Here is a 13,529-nt window from a genome sequence, read left to right as displayed (position 1 = left end):
TTCTATCCCTGCATCCTTTCCACTTGTACCTGCATCTTGTGGGGTAGGCTTCTCTTTTCCAACCACTCCACTGGGTGGAGTCATTCATTCTTCCAACTAGCATTGTATTACCACAAGAAAATCATCTTCAGTTACTAAGTATGGAAATGGGTGGCATGTCCTAGTCGAGTTCTTCATTGCCTTCACATAGGCTCTGTTGAAGTCTACTTTGAAGTCTACAATGTGACAATACTACTTATATAAACTAGGTGACAGCCTTGGATGCTAATTCACCACCATGTATACATCCATTGAAATCACCATAAATAAAATCCTATTCTTTGTTGTGTGTGTTAGCTCCTTAGTAAACCAGAGGGAGGCATACCTCGTTTCTTCACAAATATCCACCTTGACATATGGAAACTGTGAGTCTTCTCATTCTTTAACGCAACTAGGGTGATGAGGATCATTAGCCAAGCATAGTGGAATATATTCCCCTCTTCTTATGCTTCCCCGCAATATATCAGAAATTACTTGCACAGATAGGTGGCATAGTTAAACTGGACCAATACACTACATTGCGCAACCAAGATACTATAGCTACGGGGACCTCATTCACTCTACACTTCCTCATTATCTTACCTGGCAAGATGTGCATGGCGAATTGCACTCCTTTGTCATCGATGGAATTGATATCATATCCACATGATTTATTCACTAGTCTGAACTTGTCCTTCATCATTTGTGTCATCTCCTTGTCCTTATTTTTTCTCACAAAGTCTTATGTGGGGTAGTTTCATTTATGAGGAAATGGTGTGATTCTTTTGATCAAAATATCATCGATTGGGATCCTCGTCCCTAGCTAGAGGCATCCATCATGTACCAGTGTGAGGATCTTTCGCACACAAGTCGTACTGGATGTGCTTCTACCAAAGTGTGGAACATTCAGCATATTCAAGAGGCCCACTCCCTACAATCCTACAACCCACTAGTGTAGCTCCAACCTCATGACTCCAGTTTCTAGGTATTGAACCTTCTTTAGGTATCTGGTTGGTTCAAATTGTGGGTATTTTCTCTAATCGTTAAATTCCCAATATTCCATCTTGAAATGTGGGATCTTCCCCAATAATTCACCATCAAACGTCACTTCCTCTAGCAGCAATGGAGTGTACATGCCAAAATTTCCATCCTTCAGATCCTTAACTAGCTTGGAGCTTAGTTTTCACGGTGGCATGTAAGGTTGGATCAAATCGGGAATCGATTCTTCCCCTATCTCCATCCGGTGAAATCCAGCCTCGTCTTCACTATCATTGTTTTATTGAGGCACCTTTTGCTGCATCGACTTCTTTCCTTTCTGCATATGCTTCTTCCCCTTATATTCTTTGTTGTTCGTGCATACTTCCTTCTGTGTTTTCTTCCTTGGGGATGTTCTTAGTTTCTCTCCAAACACCTCAGGTGGTCTCTTTTCCTATTTCTTCTGTGGTTGTGCTTATGTCGGTACTTTCTCGGTGACCTTACACACCTTGGGAACATGGGTACGTTTACTATTGTAGTTTTTCCAGTCTATGCTTCCATTATACTTTCTAATCCTCTCTCTGCAAATATTCTAGAAAGTTCTTCAAAGCTCTTCTCAAACATACAGTAGCTCTTTCTCACTTAGATGCAAATTCTAAATTATCTAGGCAACAAAGTGTAAAATGTGGTGCGGGATACGATTTGTATAACAATTTTAAATTCCTAGCCCCATGATTGGCTAATATTTTCTCATTTAATGTAGCTATGGTGCTAGATAAAACTAGTTGTGCTTCATAAATGCCTTTCTCCTACGCCTTTTAACAACAATTTCCTTTTAACAGTAGCCTTTTCCATCCAACGGTCATATTTCTAGCAAACCTCGATGAATCTTCCCTCATGGTCAAATCACCTTTTCTTTGTCGAAATTCCTTTGGACTTCGTCATATTCCTGAGTATCCCACGAAAATATTCGTTCTATAAAGTTCCTTTCTTCAAAGTAGTTTATAGTCGCATGCCCACTTTCAACTGCAGGTGGCACTAAGACTTTCCTCCCTTTGTTTTTCAATGTGAAGCTCCAGGGATAGAGTCGTCCCTATATATATTCAATATTATACCATTCACTCATCCTAGAATCAACTAACCATTCAACTTCACGAGCTAAACTGCTTCACCATCAGAGATGTGCTTGACGATATATGGTCCTAACCAGTGTGTTTTAAATTTTCATGGGAATTTCACAAATTTGTTGTCATATAATAATACAAGATCTCCTTCCTGGAATGTATTCTTCTTGGTATGCCTATCATGCTAATATTTCTCCCTTTCTTTCTATACTTGCTAATGGAAACCTGTGATTAACATGTCTTCTTCTTGAGCTAGTATGTGTGACATTCTTTCCTTCATAATGTTAAGGTCTGCCATATCTATGACAACTACAATTCTCAAACTTGGCACAATGCATTCCATAGGTGTAACTACCTCTTTTCCATATACCAGCCTAAAAGATATCTTCCCTATCAATTTCTTGTGTGTTGTTTTATATGCCCACAAAACCGTTGGAATCCTTAAATCCTAGTCATCTTTGTTCACATTGCATACCTTGGTAAATGCACTCTCTATAATCTTATTGAAAGATTCCACTATTCCATTTTTTGGAGGATGATAAGGAGTGTTTTTTCGGTGGTAAAATTGAAATTCCTCTGTTAGTGATTCAATAATCTTGTTCAAGAAATGTGTCCCTTGGTCACTCATTAGAATTTTTGGATAGCCAAATCTAGATAGTATATATTCAAAGATGAACTTTGCAGTAGTTTCTGCGCTACAATCCTTCACTAGTTGTGCCTCAACCCTTCTAGTCAAATAATTAGCTGCAGTGATTATATACCTTGCACTAGTATTCTTTCCTGGCGGACTGATAGTTCTAACAATGTCAATAGCCCATTTGTCAAAATCCTGCAAAGTTACCTATGGTACTAGCGACATCTCATCTCTTCTAGATGGCCTTCCTGTTCTTTGACATACATCACATGCTAAACATAATTCTTTTGCATCCTTATGTATTGTAGACCACCATAGCCCAGCTCTCAAGATTTTCTACGCAGTGCCTTTTCCTGCATAGTGCCCACCCACCACTCCTCCATGAGCTTCTGTCAGAATACTCTATTTTTCATGTTTAGGGACGTATCTGCACAGTACTTCATCCAGTCCCATTTTGTACAAGTGTCCAAGAATCAATGAGAAATCAGTTGCTCGAATCACCAACTCCTTCTTTTGCTTCATAGTCTACTCCCTGGGAGCCATTCCTATGGCCAAAAACTAAATAATATTTGTGAAGTGATCATCTGCAACTCTGATTGTGAATAGTTGTGCATCAGGTAGGTTATCTTCGATATTTGTGGGTTCTTCTCCTGTCTCTATTCTTGATATATGATTAGTCTTGACATTCAATTTATCTGGCTTCAATATAACCTCAAATTCATACTCCTAGAATAATAACAACCATCGATAGATCTTACCTCCTAAAATAGGCTTATTCACCAAATATTTCAACGTGGAGTGATCAGTGAACTTTTGTAATGCATATACCATATCTAATCCCTCTCTTTCTGTCATTCTATAGTTCTTTTCTACCTTGGATAATTTTCTGCTTGCAAATACTATGGGATGATCAATTTTTCCTACTCCTAACTGCTGTAGCACTACACCCAATGCTATGCAAGATGCATCAACATGTACATGGAAATCCTTCTTCCAATCCGGGAAAACTAGCATAGGTGCGTTACCATCTTCTCCTTTAGTACATCCAGGATCTTCTACCACTCTTCACTCCATTTAAAAGTCACTTCTTTCTTCAGCAATTTCTCCATTGGCATAGTTATTTGTGCATACCCCTTTATAAACTTTATGTAATAGCCAGTGTGTCCCAATGTCATGTGTAGTTGTCTCACTTTTTTTGCTGCTGGAAGGTTCAAAATAACTACAATATTTGTGGGATCCACCATTAATCCTTGTTTACAAACTACATATCCCAATAGTATACCAAATGGTGCACAAAAGATACACTTCTTCAAGTTCAATTATATCTAGTACCACCTACATGTATCCAACATCAACCTTAAGCTTGCCACATTCTTCTTTAATAGCCTAAAGACTGCAACCCTGAAAAATATAGCAGGCACATTCTTTAATCCAAAAGGCATCACCGTGTACTGCTAAGAGCCCCACTCTACAACAAAAGTCATTTTATGTCTATCTTCTCGCATAATTTTTATATGATGGTATCCTGAAATGCCATCTATGAAAAAATAGGCCTCTTGTCCTCCTACATTTTCCAATACGTCATTTGTAAATGGTGTAGGGAAGGGGTCATGCAGGCATGCATCACTCAATTTCCTTAAGTCAACACAAATTCTGATTTCCCCTTTTGCCTTCTTTTCCTAAACCACCATGGGGCTTACCCATTTGGACTCTTCGACAAGTTTGATTATCCCAACTGCTAACATTTTGTCTAATTCTTCTTTCACATCCTCCTTGTATTTTGGATTTAGTCTATAAGGTCTCTACTTGATAGGCTTCAGAGGAATCCTTATAACTCCCAAACCCCCTACTATGCCCTTGATATCTAAAAACTTAGTGGGGAAAAACTCCTAATATTCATGCAAGATATTGTTATCTTGCTGACTGTGTCTTCATCCCAATAATCTCCTATTGTTGTGTAATTTAGTTCATCCTTTGACGCTATATTTTCCTTCTTCATCTTCAATGGCTTTGTTATATCAAGCATATTTATCTCAGGTCCATTTACTTCGCGGTGACCTTCTAATTCTTTGATGTCAATATTTTGAGGATCTTCATCATCTTCTGTATTGAGATTATAGAATACCATTACATTATGTATCTGTGTAGCCTAATCAGGTTGCCAGATAACTAGAACTTCATTCTCATAAATCTTCTTCTTAACTATATTCATAGCTGCATCTATATGTGGATAGTCATATTCAAATTTGAATGTCATTATAAGCCATCAACCATTCTTCCCAGCTAGTAGTACCATGTCAAAGCTCTATTTCTAGATACCAATTCTAAGGAATTGTCTCCAAGGTATGGATGAAGCCATGAACCCATTCTTCTCACGGAATTTCTTCCCAAGATGCCATATAGAGTTGTATGTGATCTCTAGGATCAGTTTGGCCGTCATACATATCTACAAGATTTGTTTCTACTCGACCAAATCTTACAGAGATAAATCTTCTACATTGTTTCCAGTCTCCTGTATTCTTCTTATGGGTACCCCACCATATAGGAGGAGTAGCCCTCAGTGCTTGATCTAGAGCTAAAAATTTCTTACATTTGGGTACTTGTCTTTCATAATCTCTAAAGAAATAATTTTTATTACCTAAACCATCATACAAAGGTAAATTACATACCTCAACTATAATAGAACGCACTTCTTTAGTGATCCTTGCACATCACCTTGCAGACACTTCATGCAACCTGTTTTTCCAATTCTTAATTCCTCTTCTGAATCTGAAGTGCAGGAACTATCTTGCTCCCAAGTCAGTTTTCCATCTGCAATAGGGTTAATCCATTCCTCTTCTTTTTTTGTTATTTGATAAATGTTTTTTTCTGTGTTTTACTCTTCTCTGATAGGTTCGGTATACCTCACTCCCTCCAATGGATCTAAGGGAACAATAAATCTCATATTATTTCTTTAAAATATCATTTTCCTTTTCTTTAAGTTAATTATAACCATGTTAGCAAATTCCCAATCTAATCCAAGAAATGTGGGATAGGAGTTACTATCATCCACAATCTCAATCACTACGAAGTCAGTGGCAGTGCGCGTTCAATCATTGTCTACTTGATACCTTCCAATATTCCTAGAGGGACAATATTCTATTGATTCAACATCTTCAGTTGGATATTTGACCATTGCAACTTCGGATCACCCATCAATTCCCAATTTTTCTTCGACAATACATTGGAATTAGATCCTAGATCCAAGATAACTTGGTCCATGTCATATTCTCCAATTTGTGTTGTAATCCTCATTTCTTTTCCATTTCTCTTCTTGTGTCTATGTAGATTATTCACTGCGCACATCTCACTCTGCGATACCTCTTTAGAAGCACAACAGTCTCTCAATTCCTACAATCCCTCTACAGCCTTCTAATTTCTCAACAACTTCATGCAAGTCTATAGAAAAGATTTCAAGATATTTGGATCCACATCTTGTGTCACAATCGATACTATCTCACAATTATCATTTTGAGTTGGTTGTGCAGTAGAGTTCAAGGCCCCATCATCCATAAAGTTTTGCCTTGCCTCCATGAACACTTTTTTTTCCTTTTGAATATTAAAGGTAGGAGACTTTTCAGTAGTTTTCCTTATCCATGTATCTTCAGCTTCCTTTTTCCCTTCTTCTTTATCATCTCGAGTCGCAGCTCCACTTCTCGTTACAATATTGATGCGTTATTCATCCTCCCTCGACTCAGTGGTCATCATTTAAATATTTTTTGTAGGTTATTGTTTTCTTTTCTCCTACACTTTTGCAATAAGGAAAGGGCATCATTCTATCACATGATCAAAATACTTAGAGTAGCTTCAAGTTGTTGTATGGTTCTGACAATCTCTTGTGAAGTGTCCTGCCTGTCTAGAATTAAAACAGATAATCTGGCCACGTCCTTGAACAACTCCTACTCCTCCTCCTCCTCCTCATCATCATCCTTGAAATCCTCCTTGACCAGCGCGTTGGCCTGGCTCCTCAGGTGTCTACTTCAACTTGCAGTCTATAAGTATCAGCAATGCGCTCCATCATTAAGTCATAACTTTGACAATTATTCTCATCATGACCTACTGATCTACAAAATTTTCAAAACAGTTGCTTAAGAGTTTAAATGTACTTCTACAATAGATAGCAATATTTAGAGATATGTTGGCCTCTCATTCTGCAAATCTCGCACCATAGCCCTAGGTTTACTGGATTAGATGCTCTACTTGCCAAAAAAATTCTGAATATGAGGCATTGATCCTTACAATGACCCTATGTTTTTCATTTTGTACCCCATACTTTTGATCAAGTTTCTTCACCTTTCTTGAGATCTTGCAATTCCAAGGTCATATTGGCTAGTTGATTCTGAATCTGTTGTACTCCTGCATGAGTATCCCTAATCAGAGAAGCCTCTAGCTTCATCGCAATCTCCAATGCTTCACCTTGAGTCACGATCTTCTATTATGTCAATGATAACCTAATATGTGGCAGTAGCGTGGCTATGAACCATTCCTTATGCTGTTATAGACATAGGATAAAGTTTACCTATCCCATTAACACCTTGAATCGTTGATCCAACTCCCACACAGACTCAGTTATTTCCTGTTTGATTTCTTTTAGCTCTATGATGCACTGTGATTTTGATTTCGGCTTCTTGAATTTTGATACCAATGTTTTCTTAATTTCATCAAACGAAGCAGTTGAATTATTCACGTAGTATTTCATATACCATGTTAGCACTCTTTCTTGTAGCAACGTGACAAGTTGTGCCTTCTTTACATCGTCACTAGTGATTTTTCTTGATGTCCATACTGCATCAGCTACAAACTAGAACTGATCAGGATACTCTAATCCCAGTCCTTTAAAAATAGGTAGCTTAGTGTCATCGACCATTTTCCTTCTTGGGGGTCTAGGTGGAGGGGGAGGGGGAGGGGGTGTAGGGGAATTATGGGGAGAAGGGTGAGGGTTAAGGGGAGTAGATGGGTGGGGAATCCCAAATACACCTTGATTCTTTCAACTCCTAACTTCAACGTGCCTTCAGGATGGGAGGGGGAATGTCATGGGGTTGTAGGGTTAATTTTTTCTTCTTTGTTCTCAAATCCTCTTAACAAGGGGTTATAGTTAGTCTCAATAAATTTCTTTGGTTCACAATCTACTTTATATCATTTCCCACTTCATGTAGACCCTAATCCTGGTTTAGACTTACTCCCTCTTCATCCAAACACTAATTTGACTACATTCATAAAATCCCCTTTTCACACAATAACATCTTGATACAGAGATTAAAATATCTTAAGAGCTTACCTCGCAGTCCATTGAAAAATCTTCATTCATCTTCACTATAGGACATGATCGCATCTATCGTGAGCTCAATGATAAATCCTCCCAAAATACTATCAATCTAGAAATCAACAGCTCTTGAGATACTATTATTGACGTTCTTGAGTTGCTATATCAATTTAGGATTCCACTCCTTAGGTTAGTCTCCTTTAAAGCAAGTCTTATGCTTGGTCAACTTAGATACCCATTCGTATAGTTCAATGTGGAATGAACCAAAGAAGATTTCATATTTCTCTTTGAAGATATACTTCTACAAGCAGTCTTTAGATGATAATAGTGGTTTTTTTTTTCTCTTTTTCTGTAAATTCTCTTTCTTTATGTTCAACGCACTCCTAGATTTATTTTTTAGATGGATGCCAAAACATATCCCTTAAGTAGATCCCAGGCCTGACAATGGAACCATTTGTTAGTTGAAGGGGGCTTGACCTAGGTTTATAGTGTACTGCACACCAACAAAACCCTCAACTACTAGCCCTTTCGATAACGACCTACAAGAAGATCATAGTCTCAGCTAAAGCAGTTATGGGAGGTTGCAGAACCAAATTTCTGTAGCCAAAGGGATATCCACACTATGGCACCTGTGTGTTCAATTATTTCTTATACCTATCTACAACCTTGCATACATAAATAACTTAACACTGATGATTAACTTCACAGATTTTTACTTATCGCTTAAATATATCTGAAAACAGCATAACATGTATTATTCCACATAATTCAATAAAAAACATGCATGATGATATTTATAACAATAGATAATGAACACAAAAAATGCATAATACTTCACCAAAACTTTTTCTTTATTAATAAGAACCTTCAATACCTACACTTCTCTGACCTGCACACCTAGCTCTAGGTGAACTATGCACTTAGCTGCAGACTCTTCCAAGGCCTTCGCGTACTCATCTAAGGAGCCTTCCCAAAAATATAAACCCAGGGAAAAAAATATGATCAATTTATGAATTATATAGATGCTTAGCTATCAACAAAGTATTACAATTCTTTATATAGGTTTCCTTACTACAATACCATGGTCCACATTCCATGGATCTGATAAAACAATGGACTAATACCTGATACCCATTACAAAATAAGGGACTTTAACCCACCATAAAGCCCCTAGACGTTGCATAATGAATAAAACTTCGCCAGCTCTACACACTCCGCTCCTCAAAATGTGGAGTCTTTGACCAAAACTTGGACCAATTTTGGTTGCACCCAATAGGCTCGTGCAAATACTTTTCTCTGTTTGAACTTACAAAAGTCATAAGCCAGCGGGACATTCTTCTATGAGCACTTGGGAAAACATCTACTGGTGATGTCACCTCTTCAAACAAGGGATCTAGTAAGTCTCCTAATGCTCTCACATCGATGTTTAAAGTGCTCTGCACAAAGAAGGGGAACTCACTCTGCCCACCATTCTTATTGTCATTTGAAATATTTAACTTAAATTTTCATAATTTCTTGGTTGATTCCAGTGCATCGATTAATGTCATGCCACTCACCATGGACAAGAAGATCACCACTCAGTGGAGTAAGCCAAATGCACAGATCATCCAACTAGATAGAACTTGGGTTACACCAATTGGTGAACTCAAGGATGTGATCATTCGGCTATCATCTGATGAACAAGTTCACCAATGCATCAATATTGTAATTGTGGACATCCTGGAATCATGCGGGGTATTGATGAGTAGAGACTAGTCAAGCAAGCTGCAAGGATAATTTTCCACTTACCAGTCACACTTATGGCTTCCATATAAGGGTGGAAAAAACCAGATCTAAGTATTTTCAGAGAGATACATAAAGCAAACATGACTCCCTGAATGCACATAACAAGCCATTTTCTTTCATGGAACTTGTTTTCAGATTTTCTTTTCTAGAGACACGATTGGGGTGCTATCTTGTTGAGTCATCCCCTGTCCCACTAGACACAAAGTTGGGCCTCCTTCAATGCCCAACTAGTGAAAATGAAACTTGTACAGTAAGTAGTAGTAATAATAGTAGCAGTAGTACTAGTTCAGTAAGTGGTCCCTCTACAAATGATATGTGGACCATGTACTTTGATGGATCCAAAACACAAGAGGGCTTTGGATCCAGTTGTGTTTTAATAGACCTGCTACAGAGGAAACATTTGATCTCTATTCTCTTGGAGTTTGAGTGCACAAACAACATTGCAGAGTATGAAGCACTCGTCTTGGGCTTATAGAAAGCCATTGACCTCAAGGTTGTTGTCTTGAAAGTGGTAGGTGACTCTGAAATCATGGTGCATTAGGTATGTAACACTATACATTGTGTGTCACCTCATCTTAATAGTTATCAACAAGACGTATGGTGACTCATTTCTCACATCCAAGCTTTCAATATTATTTCAGCACCAAGAATGCGTAATGAAGCCATGGATGCCTCATAAAACGCAGCTGCTAGGATGTTACCATTGTTGGAAAAATACTGAGGGGCGGATGAATTAGTATTTTCAGAATCACAAACTTTTCATTTCATATTCTGATTTTTGTATGCGACTTTACTAAAATGAACACACGTGTGTACGTGAGTACGTGACTGTTCTTAAGACAACTAGCATACATCTAGTAAACTTATGTTTCAGTTAATTCATCATCTATTTATATTTAGCCAGTGCATTAGTACTTTATTAGACATTAGACAGACAATAACCATGTGCAGTAAGAACAAAATAAACCATCACACACAAGAAAAACACACGAACACCAAGATTTAAGGTGGAAACCCAATGTGGGAAAAACCACTTGTTGTTGTCATCTCTGTCTTCTTTTAATATAAAGAACATATTTTTACAATATTGTACTAATGTAGACTCATACCAGTACACAGGCACCTACCTGGAGAAGGGTACAACCTTTGCTTGTTCTCCATCTCCTACTGGAAGGTAGCTCCAAACCCCTGGCTCTTGTACTGGCATAAACTTGCACCAGTATGAAGGTACCAACCTGCTAAATGCTACAACCTTCATTCATTCTCCAGTTGCTACTGGAAGGGAACTCCAACCTCCTAATCTGATTTACCAACTACCACTGGAAGGAAGCTCCCACTCCCTCAACTCAGGGGACCATGTTTCATAAATTTTCATACTATATCCACCTGCTACAACACGTCATAACTTGTAGGCCATGTTTCATCAAATTTTTATACTGGACCCACTACCAACATTTGAGCTCAATATCAATCATAAAACTATAACACATCATTGTAACTTAATAATCAAACTCTGACACAACTGAATCAACCAACCATTGTGTGGAGTACCGAAGAAGGTATGTTTTTATGGATTATTTTGTCATCTTTTCTTTAAAACTCATAACCCCTTTGCATCATGAACTAAGTAGATAATAAGAAATCATGACAAAATCTATGAAATTTATATGCAACACAAAAATACTAATAATTGTTATTTCTTATGCAGGAAAGGGGAAAAACGAAATATTGTCGTTCTAAAGAAAAAGACAGAGCCAAGTTAACTGTTGTCCCTTTGGCGGGGAACCACATGCAAACAAGGCGATCCAAATTAAAGCATATCAACCAAGGAAAGGAAAGGAAGATATCGGCTCGACGCAAGAGAACAAATGGGTAACTGGGAATTAACGGTTTGGAGAATCCCTCAGGATCCTTTGATCCTGAGGGATCGCTGCCTTAACTATTTTCGCATCATTGATATCTCCGCTTTAGTTGTTATAAAAGGGCAGCACTGCTAGCCCAAGAGAGGATCTGCTATTATTTTTACTATATAACTTTTCTCTGTATTTGATACTTTGATCATCGACTGTCGTAGAGGAGTGATCCGCTGTAACTCCGTTTTGATGCTTTAATATAAATCTTGTTGTTGTTCCATCTTTGATCCTAGAATAATCTCAGGCGGTCTGTCCCTGGAGGCTAAGGGCCTGGCCCTGGTCAAACACTTGCTCCTGTACCATTACCTTTAGTTCGTGTGTGGTTTTCATTATCAAGTTTGTTCGGTAATCTGTTCTGTTTTATTATTTTACATCACGGTTCTATGATATTTGATCTATGATTCAACTGAGCAATATCGTTCTCTGTGACAGGAATGTCGTATTGTTCATTATGACTTTGTAACTCATTGTTGTTCCTTTAATCATTGATATAACGCTTCTAACCCTTATAAAATGATATTGTTGTTCAATTACAGAGTACTCGTGTTGTAACATTCATAAATTGGTATTACTGCATTCATCTATGGTTTACACTTAATTGCGATTGTTGTTCAATTGACATTGTTGTTCCATTACGAATTATAATTGTTATTCTTTATAACTAAAGATTAATATTTGTAGTATCGGAATTAGATTATTGTTTTTCTCAATACTAAGGCGTGTCATGTCTGTTATTTATCTTAGTTTATTGTGCATTTACATTTGGCTCTAAGTGTTGTTCTATATTTTATTACTAATCAGTTAACATTCTATTTCCATGTGCTATCTGATTTATTCTTAGAGTAAAGATTACCATCTGATTTCTGTAGGATATGCTTGCTGCACTTGTTTCTGTAGATTAAGGTGTTGTTGTTTATAAGAACTGGTTGTTGTTACATTTTCCTAGTTTCCATTCCATTTCTTAGTTGTTGTTCCATTTCCTGTTATTTGCGTTATCATTGTTTTGGTGTGCAAAACGATCTGAGACTGTAGAGAGCGTTGACATATGTTGTCTAGTTCCTAGGTTGATGATCTGTTTATCTTCAGTTACATCAGTTTATAGAGGGATGAGTTACTATTATTGGACCCTTGACTGATAAATTGCTTAGTTTTCTGAATGCATGATTTAGGTTTTAAAGTGCTTTGATGTAAGTAGATCTTGTTTTAAGCATCCATTTACTCTTGTATTTTGAGCACTGTACTACTAGCATTACTCTAACAAATGACAGCCTCAAACTGAGTACACTCTTTGAAGCAACAAATCATTCCTGGATTGACAAGTTAAAGTGAGGTAATTAGAGGTGAAAAAGACCCTTTTTACAACTCGACATTTTGGCGCTGTTTCCGGGGAGAGTGTAGCCATTTGTCCCTTTTCAGAGTGATGTGAGAACCTGTTAGGAAAGGATTGGGTTTTAAAAATGGAAGGTAAGAACCTGCGTGTGGAGTATGTAATAGCCCTGCTCCCCTGCCCGCTTTCCTGCAGATTTGTTGCTATTCTATTTGGGTAGAACCTAGCAGTTGATTTGTGTGCATGACTAAGCAGAAAAAGCCTGAAAAGAACCCTAAACCTCTACCCAAGCCTGATAAAGCTAAGGGGCCGGTGACCCTTGGCCGATCGACCTTTATAGACAAAATCCTTAAGAAAGCAGAATCTCAGCCTTCAGTAGGACCTAGAAAAGTTACTTCTAGACAGCCTACTAGTTCCCTTCAGGCCACAAGATCACCATCTATAGCCTTTG

The sequence above is a fragment of the Pinus tabuliformis genome, chromosome 7 (genome assembly GCF_031772625.1).
Source record: "Pinus tabuliformis cultivar Carrire ecotype Pingquan chromosome 7, CPIR1, whole genome shotgun sequence".
Lineage (NCBI taxonomy): Eukaryota > Viridiplantae > Streptophyta > Pinopsida > Pinales > Pinaceae > Pinus > Pinus tabuliformis.
This window is presented reverse-complemented; position numbering follows the sequence as displayed.